Source organism: Pseudophryne corroboree, chromosome 1 (genome assembly GCF_028390025.1).
Source record: "Pseudophryne corroboree isolate aPseCor3 chromosome 1, aPseCor3.hap2, whole genome shotgun sequence".
NCBI classification, from domain to species: domain Eukaryota; kingdom Metazoa; phylum Chordata; class Amphibia; order Anura; family Myobatrachidae; genus Pseudophryne; species Pseudophryne corroboree.
Window position 1 is genome coordinate 407,510,053 of NC_086444.1, and position 25,233 is coordinate 407,535,285.

Consider the following 25,233-nt stretch of genomic DNA (forward strand, 5'->3'; position numbering starts at 1 on the left):
TCAACTCTATTTGTGGTCCCGAAACCGGATGGTTCGTCAGACCCATTCTAAATTTAAAATCCCTAAACCTGTACTTAAAAAAGTTCAAATTCAAGATGGAATCGCTCAGGGCGGTTATCTCCAGCTTGGAAGGGGGGGATTTTATGGTGTCTCTAGACATAAAGGATGCATACCTTCATGTCCCCATATATCCCCCTCATCAGGCGTACCTGAGATTCGCTGTACAGGACTGTCATTACCAGTTTCAGACGTTGCCGTTTGGGCTTTCCACGGGCCCGAGGATTTTCACAAAGGTAATGGCGGAAATGATGGTGCTCCTTCGCCGACAGGGAGTCACAATTATCCCGTACTTGGACGATCTCCTGATAAAAGCGAGATTGAGAGATCAGTTCTGAAAAGCGTGTCACTCTCCCTGAGTGTGCTGCAGCAACATGGCTGGATTCGAAATCTTCCAAAGTCGCAGTTGGTTCCAACGACTCAGCTATCTTTCTTGGGCATGATTCTGGACACGGAACAAAAGAGGGTTTTTCTCCCAGTGGAAAAAGTCCAGGAACTCCAGAACATGGTCAGAGACCTGTTAAAACCGGAAAGAGTGTCAGTCCATCAATGCACTTGAGTTCTGGGGAAAATGGTGGCGTCCTACGAGGCCATCCCCTTAGGCAGGTTTCATGTGCGGACGTTTCAGTGGGACCTTCTGGACAAGTGGTCCGAGTCCCATCTTCAACTTCATCAAAAAATAAGCCTGTCCCCCAGGGCCAGGGTGTCTCTCCTGTGGTGGCTGCAGAGTGCTCACCTTCTAGAGGGTCACAGGTTCGGCATTCAAGACTGGGTTCTGGTGACCACGGACGCGAGCCTCCGAGGATGGGGAGCAGTCACATAAGGAAGAAACTTTCAGGGGATATGGTCAAGCCAGGAGGCTTGTCTACACATCAATGTACTGGAATTGAGGGCCATATACAACGGCCTTCGTCAAGCGGAGAATCTCCTTTGCGACCTACCGGTTCTGATTCAATCAGACAACGTCACAGCCATGGCTCATGTAAACCACCAAGGCGGGACAAGGAGTAGAGTGGCAATGGCGGAAGCCACCAGGATTCTTCGCTGGGCAGAAAATCACGTAAGCGCTCTGTCAGCTGTATTCATTCCGGGTGTGGACAACTGGGAAGCAGACTTCCTCAGCAGACACGATCTCCATCCAGGAGAGTGGGGACTTCATCAAGAAGTTTTTGCAGAGATAACAGATCGTTGGGGTCTTCCTCAAATAGACATGATGGCGTCACGCCTCAACAAGAAGCTTCGGAGGTATTGTGCCAGGTCAAGGGATCCTCAGGCAATAGCAGTGGACGCCCTGGTGACACCGTGGGTGTTTCAGTCGGTCTATGTGTTCCCTCCTCTGCCACTCATCTCAAAGATATTGAGAATCATAAGACGAAAAAGAGTGCGGACAATACTCATTGGGGCAGATGTATTAACCTGGAGACGGCATAAGGAAGTGATAAAGCAGTGTTAAGTGCAAGGTGATAAACACATCAGCCAATCAGCTCCCATATGTAAATTAACAGTTAGGAGCTGATTGGCTGGTGCATTATCACCTTGCACTTAACACTGCTTTATCACTTCCTTATGCCGTCTCCAGGTTAATACATCTGCCCCATTGTTCCAGATTGGCCTCGAAGGGCCTGGTATTCAGATCTTCAGGAAATGCTCACAGAAGATCTGTGGTCTCTTCCTCTCAGAGAGGACCTGTTGCAACAGGGGCCCTGCATGTTCCAAGACTTACCGCAGTTACGTTTGACGGCATGGCGGTTGAACACCGAATCCTAGCTGGGAAAGGCATTCCGGAAGAAGTCATCCCTACTCTGATAAAGGCTAGGAAGGAGGGATGGCGAAACATTATCACCGTATCTGGAGAAAATATGTATCTTGGTGTGAGGCTAAGAATGCTCCTACGGAAGATTTCCATCTGGACCATTTTCTCCACTTTCTGCAGACAGGAGTGGATATGGGCCTTAAATTGGGCTCCATTAAAGTACAGATTTCGGCCCTATCGATTTTCTTTCAGAAGGAATTGGCTTCTCTCCCAGAAGTCCAGACTTTTGTAAAGGGAGTGCTGCACATGCAACCTCCTTTTGTGCCTCCTGTGGCACCATGGCACCTTAACGTGGTGTTACAGTTCCTGAAATCTCACTGGTTTGAGCCCCTTCAAACAGTGGAATTAAAATTTCTCACTTGGAAGGTGGTCATGTTGTTGGCCTTGGCGTCTGCAAGGCGGGTGTCTGAATTGGCGGCTTTGTCTCACAAAAGCCCCTATCTGATTTTTCATGTGGATAGAGCGGAGTTGAGGACTCGTCCTCAATTTTTGCCTAAGGTGGTTTCTTTGTTTCATATGAACCAACCTATTGTGGTACCGGTGGCTACGAGTGACTTGGAGGATTCCAAGTCCCTGGATGTAGTCAGGGCCTTAAAATTTTATGTAGCCAGGACGGCTCGGGTTAGGAAAACAGAGGCTCTATTTGTCCTGTATGGAGCCAACAAGGTTGGCGCTCCTGCTTCTAAGCAGACTATTGCTCGCTGGATATGTAACACTATTCAGCAGGCTCATTCTACGGCTGGATTGCCGTTACCGAATTCTGTAAAGGCCCACTCCACTAGGAAGGTGGGCTCTTCTTGGGCGGCTGCCCGAGGCTTCTCGGCATTACAGTTTTGCCGAGCGGCGACTTGGTCCGGTTCAAACACTTTTGTAAAATTCTACAAGTTTGATACCCTGGCTGATGAGGACCTCATGTTTGCTCAATCGGTGCTGCAGAGTCATCCGCACTCTCCCGCCCGGTCTGGAGCTTTGGTATAATCCCCATGGTCCTTACGGAGTCCCCAGCATCCTCTAGGACGAAAGAGAAAATAAGATTTTAAACCTACCGGTAAATCTTTTTCTCCTAGTCCGTAGAGGATGCTGGGCGCCCATCCCAGTGCGGACATATTTCTGCAAGACTTGTATATAGTTATTGCTTACATAAGGGTTATGCTACAGTTTTTATCAGTCTCGGACTGATGCTGTTTTGTTTCATACTGTTAACAGGTTAGTATATTCCATGTTATACGGTGTGGATGGTGTGGGCTGGTATGAATCTTGCCCTTAGATTAACAAAATCCTTTCCTCGTACTGTCCGTCTCCTTTGGGCACAGTTTCTCTAACTGAGGTCTGGAGGAGGGGCATAGAGGGAGGAGCCAGTGCACACCCATTCTAAAATTCTTTATAGTGCCCATGTCTCCTGTGGAGCCCGTCTATACCCCCATGGTCCTTACGGAGTCCCCAGCATCCTCTACGGACTAGGAGAAAAAGATTTACCGGTAGGTTTAAAATCTTATTTTCAGCTCTCTCTCAACAGGGATGTGCTCCTATTTCTTCCTGCAATTTCTACCGATACCAAAAAAGATAAGTAGAAGCATTATAGGCCCTCATTCCGAGTTGTTCGCTCGCAAGCTGCTTTTAGCAGCTTTACACACGCTAAGCCGCCGCCTACTGGGAGTGAATCTTAGCTTCTTAAAATTGCGAACGAAAGATTCTCAAAATTGCGATTACACACCTCTTAGCAGTTTCTGAGTAGCTTCAAACTTACTCGGCATCTGCGATCAGTTCAGTGCTTGACGTTCCTGGTTTGACGTCACAAACACACCCAGCGTTCGCCCAGACACTCCTCCGTTTCTACAGCCACTCCCGCGTTTTTCCCAGAAACGGTAGCGTTTTTTCGCACACACCCATAAAACGGCCAGTTTCCGCCCAGAAACACCCACTTCCTGTCAATCACATTACGATCACCAGAACGAAGAAAAAACCGTGAGTAAAATTCCTAACTGCATAGCAAATTTAATTGGCGCAGTCGCACTGCGGACATTGCGCATGCGCATTCGCGACTAATCGCTCCGTTGCGAGAAAAAAATAACGAGCGAACAACTCGGAATGACCCCCATAGTCTCTATCTTCTATCTTATCAGCCTGACACTCACTTTCCATTAACTGGTTCGTCACACGGAAAGGCAGTAGAGGTGTCATTAAATCAGATATATATTCTGTTACACACTCTCTGGTTTTACCACAACACTCTCCAGATACACTAGGGGCCTAATTCAGACCTGATAGTAGCAGCAACTTTGTTAGCAGATGGGCAAAACCATGTGCAGTGCAGGGGGGACAGATATAACATTTGCAGAGAGAGTTTGATTTGGGTGGGGTGTGTTCAAACTGAAATCTAAATTGCAGTGTAAAAATAAAGCAGCCAGTATTTACCCTGCACAGAAACACTATAACCCACCCAAATCTTACTCTCTCTGCACATACCCCCTCTGCAGTGCACATAGGGGGTCATTCCGAGTTGATCGCTCGCTGACGTTTTTTGCAGAGCAGCAAACAGGTTACTGCTGCGCATGCGTATGCACCGCAATGCGCAGGTGCGACGTACGGGTACAAAGCGAATCGTTGCTGGGCGATGGATTTAACGAAGAATCCATTCGTACAGCCGATCGCAAGGAGATTGACAGGAAGAGGGTGTTTATGGGTGTCAACTGACCGTTTTCAGGGAGTGTTTGGGAAAAACGCAGGCATGTCGAAGCGTTTGCAGGGCGGGTGTCTGACGTCAATCCCGGGACCAAAAAGACTGAAGTGATCGCAAGGGCTGAGTAAGTTCAGAGCTACTCAGAAACTGCAAAAAACTTTTTCGTCCCACCCAGCTGCACACACGAAAATTCACTCCCCCGTGGGCGGCGACTATGCGTTTGCACGGCTGCTAAAAGTAGCTAGCGAGCGATCAACTCGGAATGACCCCCGTGGTTTTGCCCATCTGCTAACAAATTTGCTGCTACGATTAACTCTGAATTACCCCCTAGGTTTTTTCGTATAGAAAGCCCTTTTGATTGAGTTAGCCCAATATGTTTGTGCAGGATCTACCATCCTAAAAGCATGATGTATAATTTCACTGCATGAACAGTAATACTGTAAAGTAAATTTGAGAATACCAGATCATTGTATTATCTGAGACCATTAACTCTGCCCTTTATTGCTACAGGTTGAGTATCCCATATCCACATATTCCAAAATACGGAATATTCCGAAATACGGACTTTTTTGAGTGAGAATGAGATAGTGAAAACTTTGCTTTTTTGATGGCTCAATGTACACAAACTTTGTTTAATACACAAAGTTATTAAAAATATTGTATTAAATGACCTTCAGGCTGTGTGTAAAAGGTGTATATGGAATATAAATGAATTGTGTGAATGTAGACACACTTTGTTTAATGCACAAAATTATAAAAAAAATTGGCTAAGATTATCTTCAGGCTGTGTGTATAAGGTGTATATGAAACATAAATGCATTCTGTGCTTAGACTTAGGTACCATCACCATGATATCTCATTATGGTATGCAATTATTCCACACTACGGAAAAATCCCATATCCAAAATACCTCTGGTCCCAAGCATTTTGGAAAAGGGATACTCAACCTGTATATGGTTATTTGTGGTCTGTTGTGCGTATTTGTTAGGGTCTCCTGCTCTGTGCTGCCACGTCGTCATGGCAACCGGGAGACAAGTGCTAGCAGAGTAACCTGAGCGTAGCTGATACTCCGGTTCGGGTCTTTTGCTGTGCAGTGGTTACAGGCTCTGTGCACCGCAGGGGATCCAGTTCTGGTTTTTGTGCTCACAGTCTGTGAGGTCTGAGTGGGGCGTGGACAGCACCTGCTATATAAACCCTCTTCTCAGGTTAGGTAGATGCTGCTGAATCTTTGTTGGTTAGTCAGTTCCTGAAAGCTAGCTAGTACTGTGTAAACTTTGTATTTGTTTGTTGCTTACTGCAAATAGGCCTTGGGATTTGGTATCACACTCTGCCAATCCAGACCTAGCAGTAAGACTGGAGTCAGTCGTTTAACCTGCTGGGGTTCTTTTGCTACTCTGTGAACCTAGCAAGTTTGCGGCTGTATTCTCAGACTTGCCTTCCAAAATCCTTTCTCACTGTGCAAGGTGTTCAGGTGTCAGTTTAGTGGCAGTAAGCTGAACCAGTGCACTGCAAGTGAGGACTAGGATTGTGGAGACTCTCCTTGTGTCTATTATTCCATCTCTGACCAAGGAGTTTACTGCCACACCCGTTGGTAACCCTTTAGGGTTTTGCTGTTGCCCTTAGCAACAGCATTTCGGGTTCTCTACGTATTAAATCACTACATCTCGCTTCTTTCCATCTGAGCATTCCTAATACTAGGGAGACACCCAGTTTCTTAGCCTTTGGGCTTCTCTGTTCACTTTGTGTTTATTTTGTTACCCTATCACCTTCTGTGTATGTAATGTCATATTCCCCAGTCTGTCTGTGAGTTCATTTGTTTTGCATCCCTCACCGTTCAGACACCAGTACATTCCTGCTGGCACTGGTGTGCATAACATATTCAGCAGCCTAATACTCCTGTTGAAATTTTGTGGGAATATGGAGCATACCCCTCAAAATACTTTGCAACAGGTGGTCGATCAGGTGCAGGTCCTGACTCGACAATTTAATGATTTGTCCATTAAAATGCACACCTCGCAGGCCGCTGGCGGAGCTCCCGCAGCAGCAGTACCTTCAGGGGTTAAGGAGCCGAAAGTAAATCTCCCGGATCGTTTTTCTGGAGATCGCTCGCAGTTCTTTTGTTTCAAGGAGAGCTGCAAGCTATATTTCCAGCTTAGGCCTCAGTCTTCTGGGTCGGAGATTCAGCGGGTGGGCATAGTGATTTCCTTGCTACAAGGAGACCCACAGGTCTGGGCATATGGGTTGCAGCCTGACTGTCCGTCGCTTAAAAGTGTTGATGCTTTTTTTACGGCACTGGGCATGTTGTATGATGACTCTGACAAGACGGCCTCAGCCGAGGCTCAGATTTCGATCCTTAAGCAAGGCAAAGGCCAGTTGAGGTTTATTGTACGGAGTTTCGGAGGTTGGCCCATGATACCCAGTGGAATGACCCAGCCCTGAGACACCAGTACCGAAGAGGTCTTTCTAACCAGTTAAAAGACCAACTGGTACAATATCCCTTGCCTGATAGCTTGGATCAGCTCATGCAGTTATCCATTCGGGTGGATAGACGGCTGAGAGAGCGCAGGCTTGAAAGGGAGACCGAGGTTTCCTTCTTTCCCAAGGGAACCTCAGACTCTGAGGAATTTTCCGAGGAGCCTATGCAGATTGGGGCTACCCGCCTCTCCTCGCGTGAGAAGAAGCGGAGGAGACAGCAGGGGTTCAGAAAAGCCGGAAAACTTCAGGGCCTGAGGGTGATGGGAAATACCCTGTCAGGTCAGAAGTCGGAATTTCCCAAGAAGACTTTTATCATTCCGGTGACCTTGAAGATCCTCGGTCAAACTGTCAAGACTGAGGCCTTTGTGGACTGTGGGGCCGACGGGGTTTTTATGGACCGCCAATTCAACTTGAAACACTCTGTTCCCTTAGTACCCTTGGCATCGGAAATTGAGATTTGTGGGTTAAACGGGGAACCATTATCCCAGGGTAAAATTACCTCTTGCACTAGCCAGATTTCTTTGTTTATTGGAGCCACACACTCTGAAAAATTGTCCTTTTATGTGACTGTCTGTACTTTTGCCCCATTGGTGTTGGGGTTACCCTGGTTAAGGGCCCACAATCCTCAATTTGACTGGGTCTCTGGGGAGATTCTTAGTTGGGGTACTGATTGTTTCAGGAGTTGCTTGAGCCTTCCAGTCAGGCTTTTGCAGCTAAGTTTGCCAGGATTGCCAGGATGTTATGCAGATTTTGCGGACGTGTTCTCCAAAAGAGTTGCAGAGGTACTACCTCCCCATCGCCCCTATGACTGTGCCATTGATTTGTTGCCGAATGCTAAGCTTCCCTAGAGCAGGTTGTACTCCCTGTCACGTCCTGAGACTCAGGCTATGGCAGAGTACATTCAGGAGAACTTGGCTAAGGGATTTATCAGACCTTCACAGTCTCCAGTTGGGTCGGGGTTCTTCTTCGTGGGTAAAAAGGACGGTTCGTTGCGACCCTGCATCGACTTCAGGGAATTGAACCGTATCACGATTAAAAACTCATACCCACTGCGTCTCATTTCGGTCTTGTTTGATCAGCTTCGTACTGCCACCATTTTGTCTAAGATTGACCTATGCGGTGCGTACAATCTAATCCGAATAAGAGAGGGGGATGAATGGAAGACTGCTTTTAATACCCACTCAGGGCATTATGAATATTTGGTGATGCCTTTTGGGCTCTGTAATGCCCCGGCAGTCTTCCAGGACTTCATGAACGATGTGCTCAGGGAATATTTGGATAGATTCTTAGTTGTATACTTAGATGACATCCTAATCTTCTCCCATTCCCTGGAGGAACATCGGAAGCATGTACGCTTAGTCCTCCAGAAACTCAGAGACCACCGGCTTGGGGCGAAGCTGGAGAAGTGCGAATTTGAAGTTCAGCAAATCGCATTTCTAGGATATATTATCTCCCCAGAAGGTTTCCAAATGGAGGGTTCCAAGGTACAGGCAGTCCTGGATTGGGTGCAGCCCACTAGTTTGAAGGCGCTTCAGCGTTTTCTGGGCTTTGCAAATTTTTATAGACGATTTATCGCTGGATTTTCGTCTATAGTGGCGCCCTTGGTGGCACTCACTAAGAAAGGGGCGGATGTTGCTCACTGGTCTTGTGAGGCCAAAGCGGCTTTTGCCCGTCTCAAAAGGGCATTTGTCTCGGCCAAGGTGCTGCGACACCCAGATCCAGAGCGTCCTTTTGTGGTGGAGGTGGATGCCTCTGAGATGGGTATTGGGGCAGTGCTCTCTCAGATGGGGGTGTCTGATAATCGCCTTCATCCCTGTGCTTACTTTTCCCGTAAATTTTCGCCTGCCGAGATGAATTATGACGTGGGTAACCGGGAATTGTTGGCTATTAAGGATGCACTCGAGGAGTGGAGACACTGGCTTGAGGGGGCTAGGTTTGTGGTCTCAATTCTCACCGACCATAAGAATTTGGCATATTTAGAGTCAGCGAAGCGCCTCAATGCCAGGCAGGCATGATGGGCTTTGTTTTTCGCTCGCTTTAATTTTTTTTTTGTTGTTGACAGGGTCGTTATATAACTCTCCCAAACCTCAAAGAAATTGTGTATCTTGGTGTCTTTTTCTAGCAGGACACTTATCCACTCCATCCTAAAGAGGTAGAATAATTTGGCTTTAAATAATGATAGAGTTGGTGGATCCTTCGCTATCCACACCTGCAGGATGGCTTTTCTAGCCGCCAAACTAACTGCCAGCAACAGTTTTTTACTGCCCAACGAGAGGCGCTGATTCGGTGGTATAATACCAAAGAGCGCCCACTCCGGAGACAACCTCCAATAATTTACCAGATTGACCGTCAAGTAATTTCGTATCTGAATCCAAAATTGTCTGATTAAGGGACATGTCCACAGACAGTGAAACATATCTGCCTGAGGAGTGCCACATTTCCAACAAGCATGTGTGTCAGCAAGTCCTATCAAGTGTCGTCTATGGGGCGATAGATAAGTCCTATGCAAAATATTGAGAGACATTTCTTTATATCTAGAAGAGGGAAAGAATTTACAGGTTTTAACATGTGCCGCCAGTAGGTTAGTGATTTCAACGTTCGGAAGACATTCTCTCCAAGACATAACCCCTCCCGGACCCCTCGAGTAGTCCAGGACGTTCCGAAAGTACCCATACGCATTCGAGATTGCTTTCTTAACCCTATGGGTTTGTTTCAACATTCTATCCATCGGATTATCCCAATCCCCAGGTGAAAAACATCTGATAGTGGATGAAATATAGTGTTGAGCCAAAAGAAAGGCTACAGGAAAGGCCCTCAGAGTTGGGTATTTAGTAGTGGCCTCCTGGAACGTGAGCGGCCTCGAGCCCCGCATGTCCACTAAATCACTGATCCTGGACACTCCCCCCAGCCTCCATATAGTAAACGGGTAATGTGCCTGACCCTCTTGGAAGTCAGGATTAACCACGAATGGAAGGTGTAATGATCTGTGGACATTTAGATTTAGTTTATGTCGCATTTCCTTCCATATTTTTTTTTACGTTCCACAGTAAGGGGTTTCCCCTCAGCTCCTCGGACACCTCCTGATCATGCAGATGTAGAAATGTAATGAGATCCCCCTCCTGTATAAATTCTCTATCTATGTCTGTATTTGTGTATGTGTTATCGTTGTGCATCCAGTCATGTAGGTAACGTAGTTGGGCCGCTTGGGAGTACCATAAGATATTAGGGAAGTTAATTCCCCCATTCCCTACAGTCTGCTGTAGTTTGACTAGCGCTATACGCGGTCTCCCTCCCTGCCAGATGAATCTCCTAAAGAGAAAATTGAGACGTTGGACGTCTTTAGGTAGAAGTGTGTGTGGCATGGCTTGAATGAAATACATCAGACGGGGGAATTATATCATCTTGATCAAGCTAGCCCTCCCCAAGTATGATAAAGGCATAGCTTTCCAAGTCTCAAGTTCTGTTTCAATTGTTCGAATGGCCGAGGTAAAATTTAGGGCGTATAGTCGCTCAGGCTTTCTCGATATTCGAATCCCTAAGTATGTGATGTGATCCGAACTCCATTGTAATGGTAGATTCATCGCCCCCTGCCTCAAAAATGAACCATTCCCCAATCTGAGTGCCACCGATTTTGCCCAGTTAACGTTAAAGCCTGAAACTTGACCATAAGCCTTTAGTAGATTAAATATATGTGTCAATGAAGCCTCCGGATCAGAGATATATAGCAGAAGATCATCGGCAAAAGCAGTAAGTTTTAGATTTCTGCGACCAATCTGGATTCCTTGAAACTGATTATCATTTAACAACAAGCGATGTAAGGGATCTATGGCTAGGTTGAACAGCAGGGGAGATAAGGGGCAACCCTGCCGCGTGCCACGATGCATCACCACCGGGTTGCTCATATAGCCATTAAGCAAAAGGGAAGTCGAGGGAGAGTCGTATAGGTATCGAATAGTGTCAATGAAGTCTTGATGGAACAGTCTACGTTCCAGGCCCTTAAATAGATGGGGCCAGAGTACTGTGTCGAAGGCCTTGGTGGTGTCTAAACTGAGGAGTATATTTCTGGATTGGGGCGATTGAGCAGAAGCTACAACTGCCGCGATCGCCGCCCTAATTCCTTTAACCGAATGAGTATTGCGAACAAAGCCAAGTTGGTGGTTAGTTAAAGTGTGGGGGAGAATAACTTGCAGCCGGTCTGCTAGAATCTTAGTAAATAGTTTTATGTCGGTGTTTAGCAACGTAATAGGCCTATACGAGGTCACCAATTGTGGGTCATGCGCAGGTTTAGGGATTAAAATAGTATGTGCTGTCGTGAAATGGTGAAAGGGGGAACGATGCTGTAAAAGGCTATTGAACACTTCCAGCAGAGTCGGAACCACATGGGGCTGGAGGATTTTGTAAAATTCATTAGAGAGGCCGTCAGGGCCTGGAGATTTGTGTAACTTGAGTTTGGACATTGCCGAGATCAGTTCTTCTTCTGTAAAAGCTCTCACTAGTAGATCCGACTGTGCGGACGTGATTGGCGGTAATAGAGTGTCTGGTAGGAGTGTGGTGTGGGTGGATTCGTTGAAGGGGAGATCAGAGTATAGGTCCGCAAAGTAAGATTCAAAATGCTGTAATATGTCTGGGGAATTGGTAAGGAGTTGTCCCGAGGCGCGATGTCTAACAGCTGTTATGAATTTGCGTGTCGTTTTTTTCCTAGCCATGGTTGCCAGTAGTCTACCGGATTTATTACCCCATCTGTAGTATTTGTGGGAAGAGAATACCACATCACGTTTTGCTTGCGCTAATAAGTGATCGTTTAAGAGCTGTTTAGCCTGTTAATAAAGCTGCAAGGACTCATCAGACTGTAGGGTAAGATGGCGGTGCATTGCATCAGTCAAATCTGAGTGTAAGGTGGTATAAATCGCTAAGTTTTTCTTTTTCAATCTATGAACATACTCAATAATTTGACCCCTTAAGACTGCTTTTGCCGCCCCCCAAAGAATGTTTGGGCGGTCCCAGTGCTCTAAGTTATCGTCTAAATAATTGGCCCAACTTGTTATCAGAAATTTTCTAAAATCATCACAGTTATAGAGATAGCTTGGAAATCTCCAGATCCTAGATCCCCCTGATTGAAGAGTTCTTTTTAGCGTCAATGTCACCGGAGCATGGTCTGATATCAGAATGTTGTGTATATCAGCTTTCATGACTCGCGTCACTAGGGAATCTGCAACCAATATGGAGTCAATTCTAGACCAGGAGCTATGAACCCCGGAAAAGAAAGTAAATGATCTGTCAGAGGGATTGAGGAGACGCCAAATATCAGTAAGTTGAAGGGAGGTTTTCAGTGTTTGGAGATGTGTCCAAGAAGGGGAACCGGCAGTGCGCGGGATAGGGCGTTTGTCAATAGTGGGATCGTCAACTGTGTTCCAGTCACCTGCCAGGATAAGCTGAGAATTATCTCGCTGAAGCAGTTGAGAGCTAATTTCTTGGAAGAAAGCAGCTGTCTCGCCATTCGGTGCATATATGTTAACCAGTGTGTATTTGTTACCCCAAATTTCTACGTCCAAAATTAAATAACGTCCCCCCGGGTCAGCTACAGAGTTTAAAACAGTATAGTGTAGGTGTTTGCTAAATAGAATCGCCACCCCCCTAGTCTTCCTCGTGTTATCTGCAGAAACACAGCTATCCAACCACGGTGCCCGAAGAGCAGAGGAGGCGCCCACCACCCAGTGGGTTTCTTGGAGAAATATAATTTGAGGTCTAAACCGCTTCCGGTGTGTGACAACCCACTTACGTTTTATCGGGGAGTTAAGGCCGCCCACGTTCCAGGATAACAGTTTAAAACAAGAATCTGCGTTAGAGGCCCCTATCCTAGGATCCGTCATTGACCATCAACCCACTCCCACCCTAGGGTGACTCTCCAACGGGAATATCATGTCACGTCGCCGTCCCCCTCCTTCCCAGCGAGCGGAGAGGAACGAACGAGACCACACAATGTCGTTGAGCCTAGGAGCAAATCGGGTGAGGAAGGCACGGCACGGGCAGAACAACAAAAACAAACACAAAAAACAAAATTAAAAATAAAATTAAAAAAACACACATTGCTTCACATAACATTTTCCATTTTTTCCAAACCAAACTAAAGACCACGCGAGTGCCAAACCCTCCGGTAGCACTGGCGAGAGGCCTATCAGAAATATATATAACATTAGAATGTAAGCTGAGTAGCATGTAAAGAGACCCAATGTCTCTCTCAAATAGTGTCTATGCCGACTCTGACATAAAGCACTTAACCACATAATGTTTAGTAACCTATCAGAAGTAAATGCAACATTAAAATTCAAGCCAAGTACCATGTGAAGAGACCAAGTGTCTCTCTCGTGTGAAAATTAGACCGACTCAGGCATAGAGTATATAACATCAATATGTCTAGTATTAGTGTGGAGGATTCCCAGGGTTCAGCATGTGTGTCACATGGGATTGTGCGGTGGCGGGATCAACAAATATCAATGTGCGACCGTTGTCATGAATGCGTAGTTTGGCGGGATACATCAGCGCGAATCTAGTATTGCTCTCATGGAGTATTTTGCAAACATCTGAGAACTCCCTTCTCTTCTGCGCAACAGAGGCCGAGAAATCTTGAAAAATCAAAATACGTTTTCCCTGCACTACCAATTGCGGGAGTTTACGATAAGAGCGTAATACATGCTCCTTCATACGAAAGTCCATGAATTTCGCAATGACTGGCCTCGGTTTTATTTCAGCATCAGGTCGAGCAGGACCAATTCTATGCACCCTTTCAATGTATAATAAGAATGGGGCATCTGTGATTCCCAAAGCCTGGAATAAATCAGTTGTTACAAAATCTGACAATTGTCTGTCCTTAACTGCTTCGGGGATGCCCACAAAGCGTAGGTTCGATCTTCTATCTCTGTTTTCAAGCTCATCTATTTTTGCCTGTAAAGTTTTAATAGAGGAATCTTGAGTGTCAGTGGAGCGCTGTAATGTGTGTATCTGGTCCTCCCCATCGCTAACACGTTGCTCTAATGAGGTGATCCGTGAGGTGTTGTGGTCAATTTTCGCAAGTGTCGAGTCAAGTAGTGTTTTTATCTGTTCAAGCCTCTTGTCAATTAGGGGGATATTCTCAAGTTTCTTGTCAATTTGGGGCATGAGAAGCCGGGAGAGCTCTTGGGCCATATGCATTAAGGAGGGTTGATCAGGTAGTGTCTCCACCTCCTGAGCTTGGTCACGGGAGTTCCCTGCCTCCTGGGGCGAGGGGGGGTTAAGTTTCCCCGCCGTGTTCTTGGTCTTACTCATTCTTGTAGCAATTGAGGACTGGGAGGATCTAACCGCTGGAGTTTTATGGACGTATTTGTCCATCCCCCGGTCCGTAGACCACTAACTGCAATAAGCTGGGGACTCTTATACCAACACACTGCAGTATATGATAATAAAACACCTCACGTAGGGGCCTGAGTCAGAAGATACGTCAGAGCTACTCAGCCAGGAAAGAAAAATAAAATTTAAGTAGACATTAACTCATACATTTTACAGATAAAGGTGGTGCAAGGGCCCTGCACCCTGAAATCTCCGGGTTGGAGCCTAAATCAAGGCCAAATCCCTGAGGGGCAAATATTAGGAGAGATACCATAAATTGCCCCAGTGAAAAGGCTGTAGGAAAGGCAATAGTGGATCGGTATAACTAATTAACTTTTAAAACTAGGTAGCCACCAGATGGCGATATACCCTCAGACATTTCTGCTCAGAGATTTCAACAGACACTTGTATCAGCGTCACATGCAGCAGCTGCCAACAATATTAATAATTATTGTATTAGAGGAGGGCAGATAGGGAAAGAAGAAAAGGATAGAAATTAAGGGGAGAGTCTAGCAAGGTGCAGAAGGAAGAGTTTTGGAGAGGCCCGGGTTCCCACACCTCAAAACCAAAGGGCTTAAGCAGGCAGGAGAGACCGAGCTCTCCGTTGGGAAGAGGTGTGAGGCATTGGGAAAAAGTTTATGGAGAGGCACACAACATGTAAACATCAAACATTGTGCACGGGGGCTGTGAAATTCTCTTATGCAAAGTTGCAGTCCCGGATAGTAGGACCACGCAGCTAGTGGTCAGGGACAGGCAGGAGCCCAAATCACCACCCCTCTCCAGAGAAGTGCCGGTGTACACCCAAATACAGTTCTCCGCTTTTTGTCGGAACCGCTAACAAGGGGTCCAGTCCAGCCGGCACAGGGCCCACCGCAGCACTCACCGCCGTTGAGCTGTATAAGCACCTAGTACTCTGGGCGTTCAAACCCCGGCACCAGGATCAGAGGGCTGGATATGAGTCACCACACTCCGGGCGTCGAGGGCAGCAGCGTCCACTTCCCAGGTAACTGTCAGCCTCCGTTCCTCAGGCTCTCACCTCACCAGCGCTACAAGGTGGTTCTTGAGATCTTCCGTCTCCGCTCTGCCGTCTCCGCTCCGCCAGCACCTCTCACTGCAGCCGGTTACCGCCGCGTCTCCCTCTCCTCCGGACACCGCTGCACAGACTTAGAAGCAGGGGGGAAGCCAAGCCAGCGTCATCCGCTCCAGGGGCCGTCCTCGTCACAGCGCCCCACCACCGCCAACCCGCACCCGTCTCGTCTCTCGTCTCCGCTTCCAGACGCCGCCTCACAGTCGTGGGGGTAGAAGCGGGGGGGGAGGGTGGGGGGGGGCAGGGTCTTTCGCTCCAGATGCCGCCTTCGGTGCAGCGTTGCACCCCAGCCAGTCGCGGGATTCTTCACAGGCGTTCAGGGGCAGCGGGGGCATCCATACGTTGGGGAGCAGAGGCCGCCGGGCTGCCAAAATGACACGGAGTCTCCGCACCTCTGCAGATCGGGATCACCACCAGAGGATTGCAGGTAATGGGATGTCCTCTCGTGGGCGGCGGGGGACGGGTAATACCGGGCCACCGGTCTTCGCGCCAGAACCCACGCTGGCGGTCATGCAGGCCTTCTCCTTGAGGGCCAGGACTTCGGGGGCATATAAACATGCACCTACCCTTGCAGGGTATCTCCAGGCTCCCTGTGTTGTAGGGATTATTATAGAGTGATTCCCAGGAGAATAGAGGGCTGATAGCAGGAGATGATAGTGGATTTCCCACCTGCAAGCTGGAGCCCAGCTAAAAAGCAGCCATGCTGGATGGCCCGCCCACCGGAAGTCCGCTTTAATTTTTTGATAACATATCGCCCTGGGTCAAAAAACATCAAGGCTGATGCGCTCTCGCGGAGTTTTGCTCCAATCCAGGAGACCACCGAGGAGCCATTGCCCATTGTGTCCCCATCATGTATTAAAGTGGGCATTACCCAGGACCTCTTGTCATTAGTCCTTAGAGCACAGGAGCAGGCTCCTCCAGACCTTCCGGTAGGTCTTTTGTTTGTGCCTCCTAGGTTAAGACAGCGAGTGTTCCTGGAATTCCATGCCAAGAAGTCGGCAGGTCACCCGGGTATTGCCAGAACTCGGGAGTTGCTATCTAGGGCGGTGTGGTGGCCCTCGGTGGCTAGGGATGTGGATCAGTGGGTTCGGGCATGTGACATCTGTGTCCGAAATAAGACTCCTAGAGGGGTTCCTGTTGGCCCATTACATCCACTCTCTATTCCATCTAAGCCATGGACCCACATTTCAATGGATTTTGTGGTGGACTTGCCCAAATCCTCGGGGATGACAGCCATCTGGGTTGTCGTTGACAGGTTTTCGAAGATGGCGCACTTCGTTCCATTGGTTGGGCTGCCATCGGCCAGACGCCTGTCTGAATTATTTATGCTGCATGTTGTGCGCCTCCACGGGTTGCCACTTGATGTGGTCTCTGACCGCGGATCCCAGTTTGTGGCCAAATTCTGGAGGGCATTTTGTTCCGATCTCCAGATTTCTGTCAGCTTGTCGTCAGGCTACCATCCGCAGTCTAATGGGCAGACTGAAAGGGTGAACCAGTCCTTGGAGCAGTTCCTCAGGTGTTATGTCTCCAAGTGTCAGACTGACTGGGTGGCTCATCTGTCCATGGCGGAGTTTGCCTATAACAACGCGGCTCACTCTGCTACAGGGATCTCTCCCTTCCTTTGTGTGTATGGGCATCATCCTAAGGCCAATTCTTTTGACCCCCTGGATTCCACGCCTGGTGGTTCCTCTGTGGTTTCGGTCCTTAGAGGTATTTGGAGGAAAGTGAAGAAAGCCCTTGTGTCTGTGTCATTAGTGACCAAAAGGGTTTTTGATAAGCGGAAAAGACCCTGCAGCTTCAAATTAGGAGACTTCGTCTGATTGTCTACCAAGAATTTGAAGTTGAGACAGCCATCTCATAAGTTAGGCCCCCGGTTCATCGGTCCTTATAAGATCCCTAGGGTTATCAATCCGGTGGCATTTCAGTTAGATCTACCCCGTTCTTTGGGTATCAATAAAACATTTCATTGTTCCCTTTTAAAACGGGCGATTAGTAATCCTTCTTCCAGTGGAAGACCTTCCCCTCTTCTGATACGTGGCCAGAGGGAGTTTGTTGTTGAAAGGATTCTTGACTCCAAGATGGTTCGGGGTCGGCTGTCATTTTTGGTGCACTGGAAGGGGTATGGCCCGGAGGAGCGGTCGTGGGTGCGCAGTTGTGATCTTCATGCCCCCAGACTGTTACGCTCTTTCTTCTCGCAGTTCCCCGATAAACCCGGTGGTAGGGGTTCTTTGACCCCTCGTCAGAGGGGGGGTACTGTTAGGGTCTCCTGCTCTGTGCTGCCACGTCGTCATGGCAACCGGGAGACAAGTGCTAGCGGAGTAACCTGAGCGTAGCTGATACTCCGGTTCGGGTCTTTTGCTGTGCAGTGGTTACAGGCTCTGTGCACCGCAGGGGATCTGGTGCTGGTTTTTGTGCTCACAGTCTGTGAGGTCTGAGTGGGGCGTGGACAGCACCTGCTATATAAACCCTCTTCTCAGGTTAGGCAGATGCTGCTGAATCTTTGTTGGTTAGTCAGTTCCTGAAAGCTAGCTAGTACTGTGTAAACTTTGTATTTGTTTGTTGCTTACTGCAAATAGGCCTTGGGATTTGGTATCACACTCTGCCAATCCAGACCTAGCAGTAAGACTGGAGTCAGTCGTTTAACCTGCTGGGGTTCTTTTGCTACTCTGTGAACCTAGCAAGTTTGCGGCTGTATTCTCAGACTTGCCTTCCAAAATCCTTTCTCACTGTGCAAGGTGTTCAGGTGTCAGTTTAGTGGCAGTAAGCTGAACCAGTGCACTGCAAGTGAGGACTAGGATTGTGGAGACTCTCCTTGTGTCTATTATTCCATCTCTGACCAAGGAGTTTACTGCCACACCCGTTGGTAACCCTTTAGGGTTTTGCTGTTGCCCTTAGCAACAGCATTTCGGGTTCTCTACGTATTAAATCACTACATCTCGCTTCTTTCCATCTGAGCATTCCTAATACTAGGGAGACACCCAGTTTCTTAGCCTTTGGGCTTCTCTGTTCACTTTGTGTTTATTTTGTTACCCTATCACCTTCTGTGTATGTAATGTCATATTCCCCAGTCTGTCTGTGAGTTCATTTGTTTTGCATCCCTCACCGTTCAGACACCAGTACATTCCTGTTGGCACTGGTGTGCATAACAGTATTCTGTGTTTCTGCGACTGATTTGTATGGATTTTTTTATGGCAGAAATGATAAGATGCTATTTGCCTGCTCCCCAGCAATTTAGCATCATAATTGTTTTTTTTTTTTTTTTATACAGATATTTGGCAATAGTGTACAGCTGAATATTTTAACCCTGATTTAATCTCGTCACACTTTATTGAGGAGAAATTACTTTTTTTCTTTCTCTAAGTATATACACCTTTTTTAAATTAATATAATAAACAGATTTTAATTACAATTTATTTTCAGCAAAGAGTACCCCCACAGAGAGGTTTTTTTTTTTTTTGCTCTTTTTCTGCTCCTCTGCAGAAACCCCCCTGTTCTGACTAGTTTCTAGTTCACATTATGTCACATTGTAGGGCTGCCAATACACATTATGCCACACAGTACCCCCAATTCATATTATGACATACAGTGTGCCCAGTTCATATTATGTCACATTACAGTGCCCCCTGTCCACATTATAGTGGCACACTATGAAGAATAGGACTATAGGGGGTAATTCCAAGTTGATCGCAGCAGGATTTTTGATAGCAATTGGGCAAAACCATGTGCACTGCAGGGGAGGCAGATATAACATGTGCAGAAAGAGTTAGATTTGGGAGGGTTATTTTATTTCTGTGCAGGGTAAATACAGGCTGCTTTATTTTTACACTGCAAATTAGATTGCAGATTGAACACACCACACCCAAATCTAACTCTCTCTGCACATGTTAAATCTGCCTCCCCTGCAGTGCACATGGTTTTGCCCAATTGCTATCAAAAATCCTGCTGCGATCAACTTGGAATTACCCCCTAAGTTACATCACGCATTATAGCAAATAGCATATATATGAAAAATGTGTGTAACACATGTAACTGTGACAGGGAAGATGGGCCCCTCTCAGCTCTGGGCCCCATAGCAACTGCACTCTGAGCAACTATGGTAGCTACGCCCTTGACATTATCCATGCCTACATGAAATGCAATAATGCAACATTAGGAAGGCATTCTTCACTTCCGTGTATGACACAAGGAACACAGATAAACACTCAAACTAAGGGTGTATACACACTATGCAATATTGCATATGATCCAGCTATCGACCGGTTCGTTGCGATATTGTATAGTGTGTATGCACGATGCTGGATATGATGCGTGCTCTCGCGGGTCATATCCAGCATCGCACGTCAGACCTGCATGCAGGTCTGACGTGCGATATTGCTTACGAGAGCCAAATGCAGCATGGCCCCACTCCTCCCCCACGTTGCAGCTGACATCAGCGAGTGTGTATGCACTTGCTGATGTCTGATCCCGTCGTGGACAACATTGCATGGCTTGCAATGTCGCCCTAATGTGTACATAGCCTAAGTTTAATGACAAGAGTTACCTGATTATGGGTCAAGGCCGGCAACAGAAATCTTGGGGCCTGGTACACTGGTATCTCTTGGCCTCCCCTATATATATATATATATATATATATATATATAAAAAATATATATATATATATATATACACACAGGAAACCCCCGCACTCACCATACCCAGGAATGGGGTGCACACATGCACTCACCACCCCCAGGCAGTGGCCTGTGACCACATTGCTTGAATAATATTCTTAATTTGACTCTGATGTGATTGCAGTGGCCAGGTTTTCAAAAGCTTGGGTGACAGAGTAGGACTTGCAGTGAGATGGGGTCCCCTGATGTTGGGGTGCAAGCGGTGCGGTCTGTTGATAATTTTTCTAGTTAACTGGCAGGCAAAGCGGACAGTATGAGAGTATTAGTAGGCGCTGCAACCCTGTTTTTCTTTTGGGTGACCCTCTGACCCAAAGGGCACAGTACAGGTGTCCCCGGTCCTGATTTCCTTTTGCAGCATAATTTGACAAAAGGAAATGATTTATAATTGCAATCTATTCAAAATCTTTTGCCATGACAGTGGCTCCAATAGGGACCCATCCCAGCAATGAATAAAAAGTAAAGTAATACTGAGACCTGGTTTGCTCTACTGTATATGATAGGCAGGGATCTGAAACATTTGTGAAACTTTGGCCTTTAGGCTACAATAGCTCAAGAATTTGGTAAATTGGCACTTTTCTCAGACCATTGTTGCAACTGAATATGAAAGGACCACAACAGATATCTCTGATACATACTTGCCCACTCTCCTGGAATGTCAATGGGTATCATACATTTTTGGGGAGGCCCAGAGACTTCTGGAGGATTAGATCACTCTCCCACTTCCCACCCATCCTTATTAGTGAAATTTATGGGCAGGGGTACGAATGACTCACAGCCTATTCAAGTTGTTCTGATATCTGCTTCAGTATCCTGGTAGTAAATGGTCTCAGTACTAAATAATGTGGCAATTCTCAGAAAATGACTCTTATTGTGAGATATAAGATTTAGTGGTCCTGCAACTAATACCTTAAAAATAGAAGTTACCAGTAGGGCTCTATATCCAATAAATACATATAGAATTAAACTACAGTTCAGTACAGTGTGTTATATATGTTGTTGATATAGAATCAGTACCTATATAGATTCCATTTTAAACAAAATTATATTTTGATTAAGAAGCTTTTCCACATTGTAAATGCATAGGATGCCATGTCTGCAATCTCTATCAAATAATATAAGCTCCCCCTCTCCAATGTCCGGCGCTACAAATGGGTGATAAATATCCAAGTTAATGATTTTACAGCATTCATAATTAGTATATACACCAGATTGTTATTTGTTCAACATCATTTATTATATTTATTTATAGTTTAATATCTATGTTTTTATAAGTTTTAGGTATAAATTTTATAATCCATAGGTGGTGAAATCCATGGGACCCCGGTCTGGTGTTCTCCACAGAATCAATACCTTGATTGACAAATATAAAAAACTATCCTCATAGTCAAAATATAATGGCCCTCATTCCGAGTTGTTCGCTCGTTCTTTTTCATCGCATCGCAGTGAAAATCCGCTTAGTACGCATGCGCAAAGTTCGCACTGCGACTGCGCCAAGTAACTTTACTATGAAGAAAGTATTTTTACTCACGGCTTTTTCTTCGCTCCGGCGATCGTAATGTGATTGACAGGAAATGGGTGTTACTGGGCGGAAACACGGCGTTTCAGGGGCGTGTGGCTGAAAACGCTACCGTTTCCGGAAAAAACGCAGGAGTGGCCGGAGAAACGGTGGGAGTGCCTGGGCGAACGCTGGGTGTGTTTGTGACGTCAACCAGGAACGACAAGCACTGAACTGATCGCACAGGCAGAGTAAGTCTGGAGCTACTCTGAAACTGCTAAGTAGTTAGTAATCGCAATATTGCGAATACATCGGTCGCAATTTTAAGAAGCTAAGATTCACTCCCAGTAGGCGGCGGCTTAGCGTGTGTAACTCTGCTAAATTCGCCTTGCGACCGATCAACTCGGAATGAGGGCCCATAAGTACACTTGATCACAAAAGGTAGTGGAAACATTTAAGAAAGATCACAGATCATGTAACAGATAATCAGACAGGCCCTTCCAATCATTAGTGTGAGAGATTCCAAAATGTGCCCAGTATGGTGAGATCTTTAGATAATTTTTTTTCCTTAAACTCATCCCATTTACATATTGTTACTGGTATGGAGCATTAAGATTAAAAACTCACCTGTAAACAGCAGGTTTAGGAGAGAATACTAGTCTGTGTGCAAATGCCAGACACAGACAGCTTTATATATCAAAGGTTGAGTTATAAAAATGTGCAAAGGTTATAATGGTCACATGTCCCAGTGTAATATTCAGAGACGGTGGTGCATAGGGAAATGTAACTGTCTGCATCCCTAGTTGACTAGCAAGTAATCCTGTTAACTGTGCATGTTTTTAGTTATATATTCAACATGTAACTGTTAGGCGCCGCGGTACGGGGCTTCCTCCTTGCCCGGCGCCTAGCAACTAGGGACGCCGTACGCGCTGAGCTGACGGGTCCCTAGCAACGCTAAGACGCCGTGCGTGCTGAGCCGCCGGGTCCCTAGCAACGCTAGGACGCCGGGCGCGCCAAGCTGCCAGGACCTTAGCAACGGGGACGCCACAGGCGGACCACGTTCCCCGTTGCAGGGTTGATTATTGAAGTGTTCACACATGTTTCTCTGGTCGTGCAGCAAGGCAGCTGCACGACATTTGTGGTAATTAGGCTCTGTACTCTGATTGGAGGGTTCCCTGTTAAATGCCTCCTCAGTGCCTCATACAGACGCCGGTGATAGCTTCCTGCATGCTGCTCATGTTTGGTGAACGTCTGTTCCAGGTTAGCTGTGTCCGGTCCCTCCAGTTCTCTGAGTTCCTGAATCTTGGAGTTAGTCACCTGGTCCCAAGGAGTTCTTCTGGTCCAAAGTTACCTGTGGCAGTCGATTGAGGTTCTCCCTTGGTTTCGTGAGTGGCAGCCTGCCGCATGTTGCGGCCTAGGCCAATTTAGTATTGTTTCATTGTACTGGTGCATTTGCGGAGGTTTCCGCTTCCATAGTCCTCTCCGGTACTCGGCGGTGCCGTGTAGGAGAGTGGACAAGTGGAATATTTTGGTTTTTCTTTTCCCTGGCGGTAATCCGCGCATACTTTTAGTTTCAGGTTTGCCAGTAGCCCCTGGCCTTGTTGTTTAGTTAGAGGGCCCCTTGTTATCACCCTGTCTCAGTTCACTCTTTGTCTCTCATTAAGACCTGAGGGGGCACCGGAGTTGGGCAGACGTAATCCGCCCTTCAAACGCGGCTGCCATGGGCCCAAGAAACCATAGTCTCGCAAGAGTGTACTGACAGCACGGGTGAGACAACGGAGATAGGGTGCCAGGGGCTATTCCCATTCCATTTCCCTTTCCCAGCATTACGTCCTGGTACTCAGGTCCCACCGTATAAGATCTCCCCTGACCTGAGTATCAGGATCATAACATTATCACCGGCCCAAAACATAAAAAAAAAAAAAAAAAAAAGGGGTTTAATTTTTTCCATTCTTTGTTTTGGTTAGTCTAAAATTCGGCTTCATGAATCCGGCAGTTTTAGGGCCGAATCCCAGTCAGCTTTTGGCGAACCAAATTCAAGAACTAACTCAGATGGTTCAGGACCTTACTCTTCGGGTGAAATCGCAGGAAGATCTTTTGCGAACCTCCCCGAGAGTGGTCCTAGAACCAAAAATGCATTTACCTGACCGTTTTTTGGGTGACCGAACAGATTTTTTTAATTTTAAGGAAGCTTGTAAGCTTTATTTTCGTTTAAGGCCTCGTTCCTCTGGTACTGAGTCTCAGCGGGTTGGGATAGTTATGTCATTGCTCCAGGGTGATCCTCAGACCTGGGCGTTTGGGTTAAGAACAGATGATCCTGCCTTATTGTCAGTAGACGCCTTTTTTAAATCTTTAGGCCTGTTATATGATGACCCAGATAGAGAGGCTTCAGCTGAGAGTCACCTGCGTGCCCTTAAACAAGGCAAAAATCCAGCAGAGGTGTATTGTACCGAATTTCGCCGTTGGTCGAACGACTGTGGCTGGAATGACCCGGCCCTGCGCAATCAGTTTCGCCTCGGTTTGTCTGAACTTATTAAAGACAGTCTCCTTCAGTACCCCGCTCCTGAGACTCTCGACAAACTCATGGAGCTTGCTATTAAAATAGATCGTCGTCTCAGAGAGCGGAGGGCTGAAAGAGGAACAACTTTTAGACCTAATCCTTGTGTTTATACCTTTCCTGAGGACGTCGAGGAGCCCATGCAGATGGGTCTCTCCCGGCTGTCCCCAGAGGAAAGAACCAGAAGATTAACGTCTGGTCTTTGTTTGTATTGTGGTGGTAAAGGACATATTGCTCGTAACTGCCTGAATAAGTAGGGAAATGCTCTGACCAAGTGAATTGTGAGGGGGTTCACTTGGGTCTGCAGCTTATCTCCTCAAATGATTTTCTTTTAGTTCCTGTTAAGATTTCCTTTGGCAGCCTCAGTTCATTGGTGTCGGCCTTCGTCGACAGTGGAGCTGCAGGAAATTTTATGGACTTAGCTTGGGCTAAGGCTTTAGGCATTCCACAGATACCATTGGATAAACGTATTACCATGCACGGCTTGGATGGGGGTCCGCTTTCCAATGGGATAATTACTCACCGCACACCTCCAGTATTATTGACAGTGGGGGCCTTACATTCAGAAGACATAGAATTTTACCTTACACATTGTCCGGCAGCTCCTGTAGTTTTGGGTCACCCCTGGATTGCCTTTCATAATCCCACCATAGATTGGCGGTCTGGGGAGATTTCCCAATGTGGTCCTTTTTGTGTTAAGGAATGTATTTCCCATCCAGTCCGGGTTGCGGCAGTCGTCCCAGAACTTATTCCTGTGGAATATCAGGATTTTGCCGATGTGTTCTCAAAAGGCAATGTGGACATTCTGCCTCCCCATCGGTCCTATGACTGTGCGATAGAGTTAGTACCGGGTGCCACTTTGCCCAAGGGGAGATTATATGCCCTGTCCGGGCCAGAAACCACGGCCATGAATAATTACATTCAGGAAAGCCTGAAAAAAGGCTTTATTAGGCCTTCGAATACTCAGTTGAGTGCAGGTTTTTTCTTTGTTGAGAAAAAAGATGGGTCACTCAGACCATGTATTGATTTTCGGGCTC

General features: G+C 46.8%; 1 protein-coding gene across 2 annotated transcripts in view; it reads right to left on the reverse strand.

The window, feature by feature from the left end:
- Positions 1–22,323, reverse strand: part of DAO (D-amino acid oxidase) — a 261,261-nt gene extending 238,938 nt beyond the window's left edge. The window contains exon 1 of one of the 2 annotated variants that reach the window (XM_063913265.1): positions 22,267–22,323. The gene's annotated coding sequence lies outside the window, so the exon portion shown is untranslated. The remainder of the gene's footprint in view (positions 1–22,266) is intronic. The other variant, XM_063913266.1, reaches the window with a different exon arrangement.
- Positions 22,324–25,233: the final 2,910 nt, after the last annotated feature.